Source organism: Sinocyclocheilus anshuiensis, unplaced genomic scaffold, assembly GCF_001515605.1.
Source record: "Sinocyclocheilus anshuiensis isolate Anshui unplaced genomic scaffold, SAMN03320099.WGS_v1.1 scaffold3955, whole genome shotgun sequence".
Lineage (NCBI taxonomy): Eukaryota > Metazoa > Chordata > Actinopteri > Cypriniformes > Cyprinidae > Sinocyclocheilus > Sinocyclocheilus anshuiensis.
This window is the reverse complement of record NW_015556067.1, coordinates 92,727-109,324: the sequence shown is the minus strand read 5'-3', so window position 1 is coordinate 109,324 and position 16,598 is coordinate 92,727. Positions and strand designations below refer to the sequence as shown.

The following is a 16,598-nucleotide window of genomic DNA, read 5'->3' as shown; positions in this document are numbered from 1 at the left end:
TACTGTGAGTGAAGCTGCTCTTGACGAAATTGTTAGCGTTGTTATTGACAATAATGTTTTTGTCAGTGCAACTGCTAAAGGAGCAGAGTTATCCTCAAGTAAGCGATGAAAAACCTTTATTGAAAGTAACTACCCAGTGGTTATGCCGTATTCGTATGTTGTAACACCTGGGCGCACAGCTGTTTACGTCCCTATACTTCCGATGATTCAGTTGTTGTTTAAACATACTGATGTACTTGTCAGAATTCAAGAATCACATTCTTCACAATCCAGTCAATACACAAATCATCGAGATGGTTTGTATTTTCAAGAAAATAAGCTGTTGCCAGCATCTGAGGAGTTTAAATTGCCATTGCTGTTTTACATCGATGAGATAGAAGTTGCAAATCCATTAGGTACTTCAAGGAAAATACACAAACTATTCGGTGTACTGGGTACTGGCTGATCTACCTAGCAAATACCGTTCAGCTTTGCATGTAATACAGCTGGCAGTGCTGTGTAAAGTTCCTGATGTCCAGACATGCATCCAGACATGCAGAATATCTTTTAATAAGTAAACAATTTTTAGACAGCAATATGCGTGCTGGTTTTCAGGAATGCAATCCCAATGAATAATGAAATGAATGTGAAAATCTTTACTTCACTGGTAATTTTCAAATCTTAAGCTCAGTGTTTAAATAGTGTAACGACATTTAGGTCACAACAACTGAAAAGAACAGAAAATACATTGTACTGAGCCCGTACATCCATTCCTTAATCAGGAGATCATTTTTAGACTCAGCAATCTGGGTGCAAGTGGCTTTGAGTCTTCCAAGCCCAGTAGGACTTTTTGGATGAAGTTGAAGGTGTGGGTCAGCTCTTTTGGATAGTCGAGATGTAATGCATATATCAAACCAAACATCAACAGAAAAGCATCAGCCAATCTGCAAATGTCCCTCAGAACAATGTCATCTTCCAGCACAACAGCAATCCCAGCAGGGTCAAACTGAACAGTGGAACTCGAGTCGCCATTCACCATGCTGACAAGAGCTACGGCTGAATGGCGACTCGAGTTCCACCGTTCAGTTTGACCCTGCTGGGATTGCTGTTGTGCTGGAAGATGACATTGTTCTGAGGGACATTTGCAGGTTGGCTGATGCTTTTCTGTTGATGTTTGGTTTGATATATGCATTACATCTCGACTATCCAAAAGAGCTGACCCACACCTTCAACTTCATCCAAAAAGTCCTACTGGGCTTGGAAGACTCAAAGCCACTTGCACCCAGATTGCTGAGTCTAAAAATGATCTCCTGATTAAGGAATGGATGTACGGGCTCAGTACAATGTATTTTCTGTTCTTTTCAGTTGTTGTGACTAATGTCGTTACACTATTTAAACACTGAGCTTAAGATTTGAAAATTACCAGTGAAGTAAAGATTTTCACATTCATTTCATTATTCATTGGGATTGCATTCCTGAAAACCAGCACGCATATTGCTGTCTAAAAATTGTTTACTTATTAAAAGATATTCTGCATGTCTGGATGCAAAAGAGATAATTTAATTTTTTTTTTAATTTTGAATTTATTGAATTTGATTTCATTTGTTGTGACTAATATTGTCATAGTCTGTTGTAACACTTCTTTAAATTTTACAACTTTCCAGAACACAGAATTTATGTTCACTTGGTATTTAATGGGATTGCATTACCGAAAGCCACTAGCACATAGTAGTTACATTCTACAGAGCTCAGAAAACTTTTTTCTTTGTGCAGTGGCTTTGATTTTTTTTTTAAAATACAACAGTGTAAACACTTCTGAAATTCCTTTTTGAAATGTGCTAACTTTTATGTTGTATATTTCTACTTTTTATATATATTGTTTTATTCTCAAAAAGTTAATGTCAGTTATGCATGGATGTTAATGCGTCAGGTTTGAATGGTTATTTGTTTTGCAAAATACAATTTATTTTTGCATATAGAGTTTGAAATTGTCATCTTTCCAAGTGTTTAAGAAATCAAAATTTGCTAATGTTAATTTTGAAGTAATATTTAAAGGCTTTTTTTTTTTTTTTTTTTTTTTTTTTTTTACTTTTAATGAATGAAAATAAGTGTTCATTGTTCGAAAACTGAAAATGAAGTATTGTGTATTTAAAAAAAAATAGTATTTTTAATTTATGATCAATAAAATGTATTGAGTTTAAAATACACAGAAAAAACTTTATTCAAATAAATGATTTTGAGTTCACGGGTTATATGTATTTAAGTGTAATAAACTTAAAAAAATTAAGTTTATAAACTCAAAACTTTTAAGACAATAAGTTTCCTCAAATTTTTTGAGTTATCTTAACTTATCGGGGTTTACAGATATGTACTCGTTTATTGCATATAAGTTGTTAGATCTCTGTTTCTCTACTTAAAAAGACAGTTTAGAAGTTTGCCAATAGTTCTTGCACTGTATTGTTTCATTCGTTCACACAGCCACACACATTACAGACCAGTGAACAAAGTAAAATCACGAGTTGATTCCTAATGTACGCCTGTAAGGCCCGCTCTTATTTGACTGTTGTCAACAACAGCGGCCAGTTAATGGCAACTAAGTATTATTGCATGCATCACTGTATTTCACGAAGACTTTGGTGCAACAATAACCCAGAATCAAAACCCAGTGTGACTGTTGCTATAGCAATATATGAAGAAAGTACACAAAGAGATCAAGTTTAAGATATTTCACTTCTCTTTTGGTACGTTCAAACTATCAGAGACAAAATAGGAACATCAACACATGAAATTACACATACATATAGCAAAAATCATTACATATAGCTGTCACACACAAGTGTCTATAAAACAGGCTATAAAATGATACTGATTTGCCACAACATTTAAAATGTTTCTTCTCAAAAAGGGGGATATTGCATGACAGTGGTGACTTTTAGAGTTGGGAAGTGGTAGGAGCAAAAAACTGGAGACTCAAGTGTATTTTCAGGTAGGATTCATTATTGAGTGCTGCTTGACATTCAGTCTAACAAAAGCAGTGGAACGTTGTATTTTTATATACATTTTATGAGGCAGGTCAAGCAACCTTAAAGTATTCAAAGCCAGCATACAGTTATTAGGAGTCTACCCAGTTTTACAAGCCCCAAACCATACGGCATAATTGTACCATGCAGATACCTCATAGAAATAAAAATAAATCCACATCATAAGTAGTTGTGGTCAGAAAAAGGGAGAGACTGGAGCAGGGCCACCAAAATCCATTATAGACAAAAGCTGATTTCCTCAGGTACTGTGCTTGTTGAACTATGGAGAACAAGAACTGGCAGAAGCCTCAACCAGCTTAACCAGTTGGTACTATTGTTGCTTGACTATCAAATAAAATATAAGAAAATATAGACTCCTAAATTTGCATTAGACAGACGGATTTCTAAGAAGAGGAACCACATGCCGCTCTTGTGGTAGTATTTTGAGGTTTATGAAACTAAAGATGCAGAATAATAATAAATATCTTGCCGACTCTGGTTAAAATATAGAGCAGAAACGGAGAAGAAGGGACATTCTATCAGAAATGTACATTATCTGTCCTTGTCTTGATACAGTGAATAAAAAGTGTTACATCCAAACAATGTCTAAAACTGACTGATGGTTGTTCTGTAAAGGAATATGTCATTCATTAGGTTCTCAGATCTTTTTTTAATCTATTAAAAACACTTTCAAATCCTGTCCTTGTCCTCAGCCAAATTGGACCTACAGCTTTCATAGTTTTGTTATGCTAAAAACTGTTATTTAGAAAATAAGTTGTTATCATTCACATCAACTGATTAAAAACATAAAATTATACATACATTCTACAAATAAATACTATTTTACAACTGTCCCCATGTTTTCGGTCAGTCCTGTCACGTTTAGCTAAAACTCAACATAAAATATGTGTAATGCGCCTTTAAAGGTATGACTCGAAGGAAGTGACATCATTTGACTGAGGTGAAGCTGACACTGATCAAGGGTGAGTTCTGTCATTGAATTGTATGATTTTAATCTTGTTTTTGTATGTTTTTTTTACCCTGTCACGGTAACACATCCCAGAAAATTATGAAAATCTTTTGCTGAAACTGAAATTCCTTGATTGCATGTTAACAGTTTTTATGCTAGCATGCTAGCAGGCTGAGTAATGGCAATTTAAAATGGCCGACCATCAGGCCCTGTCACATCCCTGTGACATGGCCTTACAAATGAATGGCATTGTTGTTTTGTATTACCTTTATTGCTTATAATATGTATTTAACGCATGCCATAGTAAAACATTATTTGAATAAATAGACATTACACTGTAAATCTGAAGCTTGTTATGCTCATCGACAAATTATTTGAATTTTATCCCTAGTCCTGTGACACTGCCTTACAAATGAATGGCATTGTTGTTTTTTATTACCTTTATTGCATATAATATGTATTTAACGCATGCCATAGTAAAACATTATTTGAATAAATAGACATTACACTGTAAATCTGAAGCTTGTTATGCTCATCGACAAATTATTTGAATTTTATCCCTCTTTTACCTAGGCCTATGTAGCACTGCACTTTGTATATTAATTATATTTCAATACATATGAAGAGTTTATTTGCAAAAACAGATAACTCTATTTTTAACAACTCTCTGAAATCATGTTTTTTCATTGTGCATTCCAAATAATCTCAATCAGACTGCAGTTGGGTTATTTTGATTAGGTAAAAAAATAACTAATAATTACAGCTAACTAACACAATAAAACAATAAAAACATGGTTGCATAATAAAAAACATGGTTTTTGAAAATGTAAAAAAACGGAGTTATCTGTTTTTGCAAATAAACTCTTCATATATAGATGTAATTGCCATCTATATAAGCTTTGAGTAATGATGAGTAAATATTCAAATTCATACAGATACCACGGTAATATCTACATTATTACCTAGGCAATGACATGCAATTTCCGTTATTACCATGTAATTTCCTAAGTAATAATGCAGATATTACCATAGTATTGCCCTGTTATTACTGAGCCGTAATATTATGTGGTACCACAGTTACTTTACTTTGTGCTATTCAGTTAAATGTCTATACATTTGCTGTATCATAGTAAAATATACCTTATATATTATGAAGTTATATTTATATTTATTACACCCGCGTACGCGTAGCACAACACAGGGTTATTGTTTTCACTCCTGTCTGAGTTTGTGCCATTCAAGTTGGTAATTGTTATTGTTAAATTAATTTGACCATATTAGTAGTACCATTACAATTTTGTTTTCACTCCTGTCTGTGTTTGTGCCATTGTGCAATTATAGTTGTTTATTTGTATTATTGTTGTTATTGTTAAATTGAATTTTAATGAATTGTTAAATGAAATATGTTTTTATATTGAAATAAAATGAAATTAGTTTATTAATTTGTCAGTCATATTCTAATGAATTAGGCCCTTATTATATGTCCTTGGCTGAACTTTACCATAGTCTAATATTACATTAACATTAAAATTATAATAATAAATTAAAATAGGAATGCTTATCAAAACTTCAATAAAGAACACAAAAGATAACTTTTTCTGCATCAACGAAATCCATAAAGTCAGTCCTGTCACGCAGGAAATTATGTTATAAAAATGTAATATTTGAGGAAATATTGATGAATTAATCTCTGTAACTGTGTAGATGAAGGTTGGAGTATATATCCACTACTATGTTTTTGGAAAAATCTCCTATGTAAAGGCAGTTTTTTTTACAACTATATGAGTGCCTGGCGGGGTATTCTGTGATTTTGTGTACTACAGTTGACCTAAAAGTTGCTTATATTCCTTATAGAAATTACAAAACCATGTTAGATACAATCAGGGACATGTGACCAATAAGAAAATGCTATTTGTATCAAAGAAATTCATTAGGAAACCATTCTAACATATACAAATTTGTCTGTGACAGGGCCTGACATTTTAGGGGTGAAATGCGTATAAAAATGTATTTATTTCAATCATAAAAACATGCTGAGATGGCATGATATGTGTTTCATATAGATTAACATGTCCTCCATATGACTCAACGTTCAGATTTAAGAATAAGATATTTTTTTCACCCAATATTTTGTACAAGTGGAAATGTACGTTTCTGGTAGAATGTCCCAGAAGTCAAACCACAACCATCAGCTCAACTATTTTATTAGGCCTCTTTACACTTCTGTTATTGTCTCACTACAAGCAGCTTCTAAAGTCAACAATGCACAAATGACAACGATGAGCTGAAAGAAACTGGTGCAAGTACAAATTTGAGGTGTTTCTTGTGTCTATTGCCAAACCACACCACCTGAGAAAAGCGTCTGCAGTGACTGTGAACATAATAATATTAGGGATTGTTTATTTCCTTTTTTGTTACACTAGCTAATACATTTTTGCAAATACATAAAAATATAATAATTAAGACAAAGTCATCAGTGTAATAATACACAGAAAACAGAGAAAGTTGGTAAAATGTGTTAAACCAATTCTCAGGTGAAAGTGAATTATGAAATAATCGTATAGCTTTATTAGTGGCTATTGAAAAAAAAATCTGAACTGTTATACTCCTTTTGTGCGTGCGCGTGCACACACACACACACACACACACACACATAATCATCATCATCAATCCATGATGTCTGAACTTCCTGCAGCCATAAAGCAGGGAAGCGTGAGACGCAGCAGTGACCAGAGATGAAGTTACACCGGCAGATGTGTCATGTGCTTCAAGCTGCCCAAAACAACTTCTGAATGAAACCCTCCGCTAGTCCTTCAGTGATGTTTCTTACATTAAATTCACTGTTGAAGTGCTTATTTAACACATGGAGAATAGACCACGATTATTACACAAAAATCCCACCCAATTGGGCGGTTTTGAATTTGATTGTGCGGGTAAAAATTGGCTTGAATGGTTGGACAAAATTTGGGCTGGTTTGGGGTCATTTTGGCAGTTTTCAAACATAAATTGCATAGGCTAATTGTTTAACAAACAAGCCCAAGTATGCATGTACTGCATCCAAGCAGTCATCACGTTACTACACACCAGAGTATGTGAGCGGAGTGGAGCGACAACAATTTCCCCTCCACGCTCCAAGCATTCAATAATCACTCCGCTCCGGGTTCACCATTTCCTGCTCCCGCTCCACTCCTCGCTCCACTGATCAGAAACACCACTCCACCTTCGCTCCGTGGCTAAATTATTTCACTATGCTTGAAAAAAAAAACAAATACACAATACACAAGTCTATATTAAATGACTGTTTAACTTGCTTGTCTGTGCAACGTCTCTCTACTATGGCGAAGCTGAGGGTAGTTACTTCAGAAACAGAAAGAATATGCTGTAACTTTTCAGTTTTTAAGCTGATAAACCACAGGACAGCATTGACCGCATTTTCTTCATTCCTGAATGTATGCGCGCAATCTATACGTTATGTGCAAGCTTGTGTGTTCTGTCCGTGTGCAGCAATCTAGCAGCACATTAGTTTCGAGCGGAGATTAACAAACTGTAGCCTACAACTTACAAAATGCTTTAACCTCCCGCACTCGTCCATCGCCATTTTAACCTTCATATGTGATCCACATATCTGTCAAGCTAACTAATTATGTTTAATGCGTGAGTTGGCATAATTTGTGCTCATGACGGAGCGGTAGCGGAGCGTTCTCAAAAAATTAAAAAAAAATCCGCTCCTAGCTACAGGCAAAATCATGCCGCTCCACTCCTCGCTCCGCCCCTACTCCACTCCGCTCACATACTCCGCTACACACACACACACACACTGCAGAGGCGCTGGTGCTGATGTAAAGCCGTACTTATCACGAGGGCTCAGCAGACAGACGTTATGATTCATGAGTGACAAGATTTTAGCGTAATAAATTATAACGTATCTTATTTTGAATGTAGTGACTGTATATTCAAGTAATCACAATGCCTAAATATAAGTTAAAGAGTGGGAGAGTGACTCAACTCTCAAAATGTGAATTATTGTGGAGTGAGATGACACGAAGGCTCTATCACTGCAACTCCGAAATCAGAGCACATTTGAATTAATGAATCAAAACCGAAACTCAATATGTCGGTTTAGACGATCCTGTCTTTTGTCTTTTAAACAGTCCAGATTGATAAATCCTTGAAAACTGCTCGACTTATTAGTTTTGACTGCACAGTTCTGTATTATGTTCTACAATATGAACTTAACAAGAGGCTTCCTCTAGTTCTGTGTAAAATTGTAGAGCGGCACGAAGGTAAGTGCATTATTGTTGTTATTTTATTTTTATTTTTTTAATTGTCGGATTATAATTCAGTATGTATCAATGAATGACACGGTTTTGACTGTCATGGTGTGTGCATGAACGAGTGGGAAATACCTGCTAATTACGTTGCTTTTTCCTATCACTTATATTGGGCAATGTTTGCATTTAAATTGGATTATTCTGACTGCTGAAAATGAAAATGATGCATTTCTTGATTGCCGTTTTGACAGTGTCTGCTTGCTTATTCATGTTCGGTAGCCTTCTCTTTAATGTAGGCTATTAATTTGCCCCGATTCGATCCGTTTACATGGGGAATTTATCTAACGTTATATTTATATTATTTTGTCATTATTTTGTTTTAAGGAGTTAAAAATGGCCCTTATCAACCTTGATTTACATATTCCATCACATTATTTTGACAGTTAAAGTTTTGGGTGGGTTTTTTGTGAGCTTTTGTGCTGGAAATCGTCCATCCAATCTGGCAACACTGAGCAGCTCATTGTTAACCATCAGTCAGTTTGTGTTTGCGTCCAGATTCGATCAGAGAGATCATGGCAGAAAGCGCTCCTGCAGCTGCCGCGACCAAAGCGGCGAAGAAGAAAGAAGCAGCTAAATGCAAGAGAACGGGCCCAAGCGTCGGCGCGCTCATCGTCAAGGCTGTGTCCGCATCTAAGGAGAGGAGCGGTGTGTCCCTCGCCGCCCTGAAGAAAGCACTCGCTGCCGGTGGCTACGATGTGGAGAAGAACAACTCCCGCATCAAGATCGCCGTTAAGAGTCTGGTGACTAAAGGCACCCTGGTCCAGACCAAAGGAACCAGCGCCTCCGGCTAGTTCAAACTCAACAAGAAACAAGCCGAGACCAAGACAAAACCCGCCAAGAAAGCTGCTCCTAAGCCAAGAAGCTCGCAGTTAAAAAACCTGCCGCCGCTAAGAAGCCCAAAACCGCAGCAGCGAAGAAGCCCGCCACTAAGAAATCGCCAAAGAAGGCCAAGAAACCCGCTGCTAAAAAGCCAACGAAAACCCCCAAGAAAGCAAAGAAACGTCTCCAGGTTACGTATGTAACCACAGTTCCCCGAAGGGAATGAAACGCTGCGTTGGAGAACGCTTTGGGAACACCTTTCAGCGTGACCGGCTCTGAATCACATGTGTAATCAGTCCAATAGAAGGGCGAGACGTCATAGGCGGGTGACGTAGCGACCAGGAAGCTATAAAAGCACGTGAGGTGGAACTGCGTCAGCTTCTAGGAATGAAGCAAGCGCTGACAGGGATGCCGGAAGTATGGCCCCGAGATGCAGTATCTCATTCCCTTCGGGGAACCATGGTTACATACGTAACCTGGAGACGTTCCCCTTCAGGAACTCGAGCTGCGTCGGAGAACGCTTTGGGAACGAGTATGCCCACGCTGCCAGACTTGCAAATCCCTGACAAGTGTGGAAGAGCACAACTAGGACGAGAGAACAGAAGAGCAAGGAGTGGCTCACATATCTAGGCCATAGAACCTGACAAAACATGAAGGGCGTGGACCATTCTGCTGTGTTGCAGATGCCCTGCATGGACACACCTGCCAAGAAGACCTTGGAGGCTGCTATACCTCGGGTCGAGTGAGCCTTGACCCCCAGAGGCGAGGGGAGATCAGAGGACTCGTAGGCAATAGTAATGGCATCAACTATCCACCGACTGAGGGTCTGCTTCGTAGCAGGAAGACCCCGCTTAGGTGGACCATAGCATACAAGCAGTTGGTCCGCCCTTCTCCACAGGGCAGCTCTGTGGATGTATGTGTTGCACATGCAGTTAAGCTTCTGCTGGTCAGGCTCCCTGAAGGGAGGAGGTCAGAAGGTCTATAGCACGGTAGGCTGTGGTGTAACAGAGGGAACCTTAGGGACATACCCCGCACGAGGGTAGAGGAATACTTTGGCCATGCCGGGCGCAAAGTCAAGATACGAAGGGGCCACTGAGAGGGCCTGAAGATCCCCAACTCTTTTTAGAGAAGTAATCGCCAGAAGTAGGGCAGTTTTAATGGTGAGATAGCGATAAGAAATTTCTTCAATAGGCTCGAATGAAGACTTACAAAGAGCTTCTAGCACCACAGCCAGGTCCCACGTGGGGACGCGAGATCGTATTGGGGGCCTCAGCGCACCGCGGAGGAAATGTGTAACTAGGGGGTGTCTGCCCACTGACTGGCCACCGAGCGGGGCGTGGTAGGCCGCAATGGCCGCCACGTAGACCTTCAGGGTGGAGTGAGTTAGCCCTGCAGAGAAACGGGCCTGCAGGAACTCCAGCACTATAACAACTGGGCAGTTAACTGGGTCAAGCTGGCGATCTCTGCACCAAGTAGTGAAAAGCTTCCACTTCAGGGCATACAGTTTCCTCGTTGAGGGAGTTCTGGATTGGAGGATGGTCTCAACAACCTTGGTTGTGTCCCCTCAGAGGCCACACCCATAACTTCCACAGCTGGAAGTGCATATGGGCCCAGGGGTGAAAGATCGTACCCTCCGCCTGTGAGAGGAGGTCCCTCCTGACGGGAATCTCCCAGTCTTCCCACTGAGATGCCACCGAGAGGGGCGTGGTAGGCCGCAATGGCCGCCACGTAAACCTTCAGGGTGGAGTGGGTTAACCCTGTAGAGAAACGGGCCTGCAGGAACTCCAGTACTGTACCGACTGGGCAGTTAGCTGGGTTGAGCTGGCGGTCTCTACACCAGGAAGTGAAAAGTTTCCACTTCAAGGCGTACAGTTTCCTCGTAGAGGGAGCTCTGGATTGGAGGATGGTCTCAACAACCTCGGCTGAGATACCGGAAGCTACGAGCTGTGCCCCCTCAGGGGGTACACCCACAACTTCCACAGCTCCGGGCAGGGGTGGACGATCGTACCTTCTGCCTGAGAGAGGAGATCTCTCCTGACAAGAATCTCCCATGGAGAGCCGTCGAGGAGAGAAATCAGGTCCGAGAACCATACTCGGCCCGGCCAGAATGGGGCTACTAGCAGCAGACGGACCCCATCCCGGCGCACTCTCTCCAGAACTCCCAGGAGCAGAGTAATCAGGGGAAAGGCGTACAGACGAAGCCTCGGCCACGTCTGTACCATGGCATCCAGTCCAAGAGGAGCTGGATGAGTCAGAGAGAACCAGAGGGAACAGTGTGATGTCTCCTGAGTCGCAAACAGGTCCACCTGAGCCTGTCCAAACAGTCTCCAAATCTGACCCACCACATCTGGGTGGAGTCTCCATTCCCCGGGCCTCGGCCCCTGCCTCGACAAGATGTCTGCTCCTTGATTGAGATGCCCAGGGATGTGTACTGCTTTCAGCGAGAGGAGTTTCCCTTGGGCCCACACAAGGATCTAGTGCGCCAGCCTGTAAAGGGGGCACGAACGCAGACCTCCCTGGTGGTTGATGTAAGAGACCACCGCTGTGTTGTCGGTGCACCAACACATGGTGGCCTCTTAGGTTCGGGAGAAAGTGTTTCAACGCTAGAAACACGGCCAGCATCTCCAGGCAGTTGATGTGCCACGTGAGATGGTGGACGCTCCACAGACCACGGGCTGAGCGACCACTCATGACCGCTCCCCAACCGGTGAGGGACGCATCCGTCGTTAACATTACGCGACAACAAGGAGCTCCCAGAACCGGGCCCTGAGACAAGAACCAAGGCTTCCTCCACATGTCCACGGCACATAGACATCGCCGTGTGACCTTGATCATGCGAAGTGGATTTCCCCTCAGGGCGAGGGGAGATCAGAGGACTCATAACAGATGGAGATGGCATCCACTATCCACCGACTGAGGGTTTGCTTAGTTGCTGGAAGACCTCTCTTAGGGGGACCGTAGCACACAAGCAACTGGTCCGCCCTCCTCCACAGGGCAGCTCTGTGGACGTATGCATCCAGTGCTCGCACTGGACACATACAGTTAAGCTTCTGCTGGTCTGGTTCCCTGAAGGGAGGAGGACTGAAGGCCTGAAGTATAATGGGCTGTGGTGCTGATGAGGGGACTTTTGGGACATACCCCACACGAGGGTACAGAAATGCTTTGGCCAGACCGGGCGCAAAGTCAAGATAGGAAGGGGCCACAGAAAGGGCCTGTAAATCCCCAACTCTCTTAAGAGAAGATATCGCCAGAAGAAAGGTAGTCTTTATCGTAAGGTGGCGATCAGAAATCTCTTCGATAGGTTCGAATGGAGGCTTACAGAGAGCTTCTAGCACCACTGCTAGGTCCCATGTAGGGACACGAGATCGTACCCGAGGCCTCAGCCTCAGCGCACCGCGGAGGAAACGTGTAACCAGGGGGTGTCTCCCCACTGAGATGCCACCGAGAGGGGCGTGGTAGGCCGCAATGGCCGCCACGTAGACCTTCAGGGTGGAGTGAGTTAGCCCTGCAGAGAAACGGGCCTGCAGGAACTCCAGCACTATAACAACTGGGCAGTTAACTGGGTCAAGCTGGCGATCTCTGCACCAAGTAGTGAAAAGTTTCCACTTCAAGGCGTACAGTTTCCTCGTAGAGGGAGCTCTGGATTGGAGGATGGTCTCAACAACCTCGGCTGAGATACCGGAAGCTACGAGCTGTGCCCCCTCAGGGGGTACACCCACAACTTCCACAGCTCCGGGCAGGGGTGGACGATCGTACCTTCTGCCTGAGAGAGGAGATCTCTCCTGACAAGAATCTCCCATGGAGAGCCGTCGAGGAGAGAAATCAGGTCCGAGAACCATACTCGGCCCGCCCAGAACGGGGCTACTAGAAGTAGACGGAGCCCGTCCCAGCGCACTCTCTCCAGAACTCCCGGGAGCAGAGTGATCGGGGCAAAGGCGTACAGACGAAGCCTCGGCCAAGTCTGTACCATAGCATCCAGCCCCAGTGGAGCCAAATGAGTCAGAGAGAACCAGAGGGGACAATGCAATGTCATCTGAGTCGCAAACAGGTCCACCAGAGCCTGGCCAAACATTATCCATATCTGCTTCACCACCTCGGGGTGAAGCCTCCATTCCCCAGGCCTTGGCCCCTGCCTCGACAGGATGTCTGCTCCCATATTCAGATGCACAGGAATATGTACTGCTCTCAATGAAAGGATTTTTCCCTGGGACCACACACGGATCTGGTGCGCCAGCTTGTATAAGGGGCGCGAACGCAGACCTCCCTGGTGGTTAATATAAGAGACCACCGCTGTGTTGTCGTTGCGCACCAACACATGACAATCTCTCAGGTCCGGGAGGAAGGGCTTCAAAGCTTGAAAAACAGCCAGCTTCTCCAGACAGTTGATGTGCCACGTGAGATGGCGACCCCTCCACAGACCGTGGGCAGGGTGGCCACTCATGGCCGCACCCCAACCGGTGAGGGACGCATCCGTCGCTAGCGTTACGCGGTGACAAGGAGCTCCCAAGACCGGGCCCTGAGACAAGAACCAAGGTTTCCTCCACATGTCCAAGACACGTAGGCATCACCGCGTGACCTTGATCATGCAAAGCGGGTTTACCCTCGGGGAGAACCCCTTGGTCATGAGCCACCACTGTAGGGGTCTCATGTACAGCAGGCCAAAAGGTATCACGTTGGACGCAGCTGCCATCAGACCCAGCAGTTTCTGAAACTGCTTGACAGTGAGTGACCGGCCTTCTCTGACTCTCGCGACTGCAGTGAGGATCGACTCGATCTGAGCAGGGGACAATCGTGCCTGCATCGTGGTCGAATCCCACAACACGCCCAGATAAGTGGTCCTCTGTAATGGAGAAAGCACACTTTTCCAACTTTCCCATATGGGTGAGAATGACATCTCGATGTCGAAACACCGTCTGCTCTGATTGAGCTAGAATCAACCAATCATTGATATAATTTAGCATGCGGATGCCCTGTAGTCGCAGTGGAGCTAGAGCAGCATCTACACACTTCGTGAAAGTGCGGGGTGAGAGTGCTAGGCCGAAAGGAAGAACTCAATATTGGTAAGGTTTTTTTTTCTTAAGTGTTTAAAATGGCTCTTTTAAGAGCAAACCACTACCTCGTAATAAAGAGTGCTTTTTTTTCTGTCTAATGAGAGTGCCATGGCAGCAAAATAATGGCTCTTAGTCTCTGTAACTTATTGTGTGTTTCCCCTCTACTCCATTATTCTCGTCAGTATATAAAATAATTGTATTATGCATATGATAAAAATCTTGAGTCTTCAGTGAGTTATTTTTTTCTGTACGTGAAAGCGTTTGACAGGTCTGAAGTGTCCAATATTACACTTCAGGTTTTATTATCGTAATTGTATTACTAAAGCAAATTAAGGTAACGGTTTAGGTTGTTTTAAATTATTGATGTTGATTCGAAAAGAAAGATACTAGACACAAAGTAATTTATAAAACTAATGTCACAGTGCTTTGGTGACTGTTAACAAAATAAATACAATTGTGTTATAAGTGTTCAGCGTTCAGTGTTTCAAGTCAAGTCACAGCGCTTTTAACAATACAGATTGTGTCAAAGCAACTTTGCAGTATTAAATAGGAATTATAGATTATTATAGTCCTTATAGATATTTTCAGTATTATAGAATAATACATTTCATTAAATAAATAAATACGTAAATTTACTAATTTGAACCCAGTTTATTTCCACTACAATCGAACATTGGAAGACACTGGACTCGGATTAGACGTAACGGGTGACGTTTAGCAGAACCGCCCATTATTGTGGTTTCACCTAGGTCCTTTAGAGAAATATAAACGCCCGTTTCTGGAGAGCGTGATTCGAGATGCTGTGTCCTACACTGAGCGCTAAAAGAAAGACCGTCAGCGCCATGGATGTGGTGTATGCTCTGAAGCGACAGGGACGCACTCTGTACGGATTCGGAGGCTAAGCGGTTCCTGGAGAAAACACAACCCCAGCGGCTCTTTTAAAAGACACACACGATTTCACACAAAGAACACGTTTCTGAATATAATTTACTACATAATATAATACATAACATAACTTTTAGTTTGTTTGCAAAAGTTGAGTTTTGGCTATTTTGTCATTACTGGTATATTTTAATAGATGTAGTTTCTAGTGTAAACGTAATGCAATCCAACGTTTGAAGGAATAAGCGCTGTTCTATAATTGAGATCTAGGTATCAGTGGAACTGAATATTTTTCTTATTCTAATTATACGCGGAAATAAAATAGAATCATTGGCTCCTTCGTTATTGTATTATATTTAGGTGCAAAACCTGAAAAAAATGCGGGGAAATCAAACAAAGGACCCGGATGGTAGATGTACCGCTTGAGGTGATGGGCGGGATTAACTTTTCAAAGCCTCTGATTGGCTTTGATGTGGCCAATGAAATCACTCTGTGAGTTGGTCAATGGAGACACGCAATCACAGACCGCCGTGTTCCCCTTTCTAAATTAGCATAGAGCTGTGCATAAAGACCCGTGTGTTCTGGAGAATATTATTCAGATTTGAGTGTTTCAGTGTTTTGGAGAAGTTCATTCAACTTGGAGTGTTTCTGAAGATAGCATTATGCCAGATCCAGCGAAATCCGCTCCCAAGAAGCGCTCAAAGAAGGCCGTCACTAAGACTGCAGCGAAGAGAGGAAAGAAGCGCAGGAGGTCCAGGAAGGAGAGCTACGCTATCTACGTCTACAAAGTGCTGAAGCAGGTTCATCCTGACACCGGGATCTCCTCCAAGGCGATGGGCATCATGAACTCTTTCGTCAACGACATCTTCGAGCGCATCGCCGGTGAGTCGTCTCGTCTCGCTCACTACAACAAGCGCTCCACCATCAGCTCGAGAGAGATCCAGACCGCCGTGCGTCTGCTGCTGCCCGGAGAGCTGGCCAAGCACGCCGTGTCTGAGGCACCAAGGCCGTCACCAAGTACACCAGCTCCAAGTAAAGCTTCAGCTGATCCACGAACCCAAAGGCTCTTTTAAGAGCCACCCATACTATCTTTAAACGAGCTTTCTTTGTTAAATGAAAGGAACACCATTATTAGTTTTCCTTCTGCACAATTTAGCTCTGTGTTGACTGTTCTCTGTTTTTCAGTAGTACAAACCTTCATGTGACAGACCGAAATAATCAATCAAGATGTTATTGTTTCATAGTGACATAACAAATTTATATAACCGTTAATTCATAATCTGATTTTTTTTTTTTTTTTATATATATTTTCTCCAGATCATGTACTTTTGCAGTCATGGTAGAACAAGGTGTGTGTATGTGTATGTATGTATGTGTGTATATAGTCATGTATGATTTTTTGGAAAAAATAACTCAAGCTGTCTCATTTGTTAGTGGATTGGTTACACTGCATTTTATAGATTTATTACACATGGACACAAAATTTCACAATAACAAAAATAAGATTAAAGAGATTACAAAATTATTAATTAAAGGCACAATCTGT

General features: G+C 42.0%; 1 long non-coding RNA gene and 2 pseudogenes across 1 annotated transcript in view; 2 read left to right on the top strand and 1 right to left on the bottom strand.

Moving 5' to 3' along the window:
* Window positions 1-8,812: 8,812 nt before the first annotated feature.
* On the top strand, window positions 8,813-9,345 carry LOC107676192 (histone H1-like; annotated as a pseudogene).
* Window positions 9,346-14,950: 5,605 nt separating this feature from the next.
* Window positions 14,951-16,598, bottom strand: part of LOC107676195 (uncharacterized) — a 2,394-nt gene continuing 746 nt past the window's right edge. Inside the window, exons 2-3 of the long non-coding RNA XR_001632707.1 lie at window positions 15,182-15,185; window positions 14,951-15,068 (exon numbers count right to left, since the gene is read on the bottom strand). This is a non-coding gene — a long non-coding RNA (uncharacterized LOC107676195). The remainder of the gene's footprint in view (window positions 15,069-15,181; window positions 15,186-16,598) is intronic.
* LOC107676193 (histone H2B-like) lies at window positions 15,700-16,088 on the top strand (annotated as a pseudogene).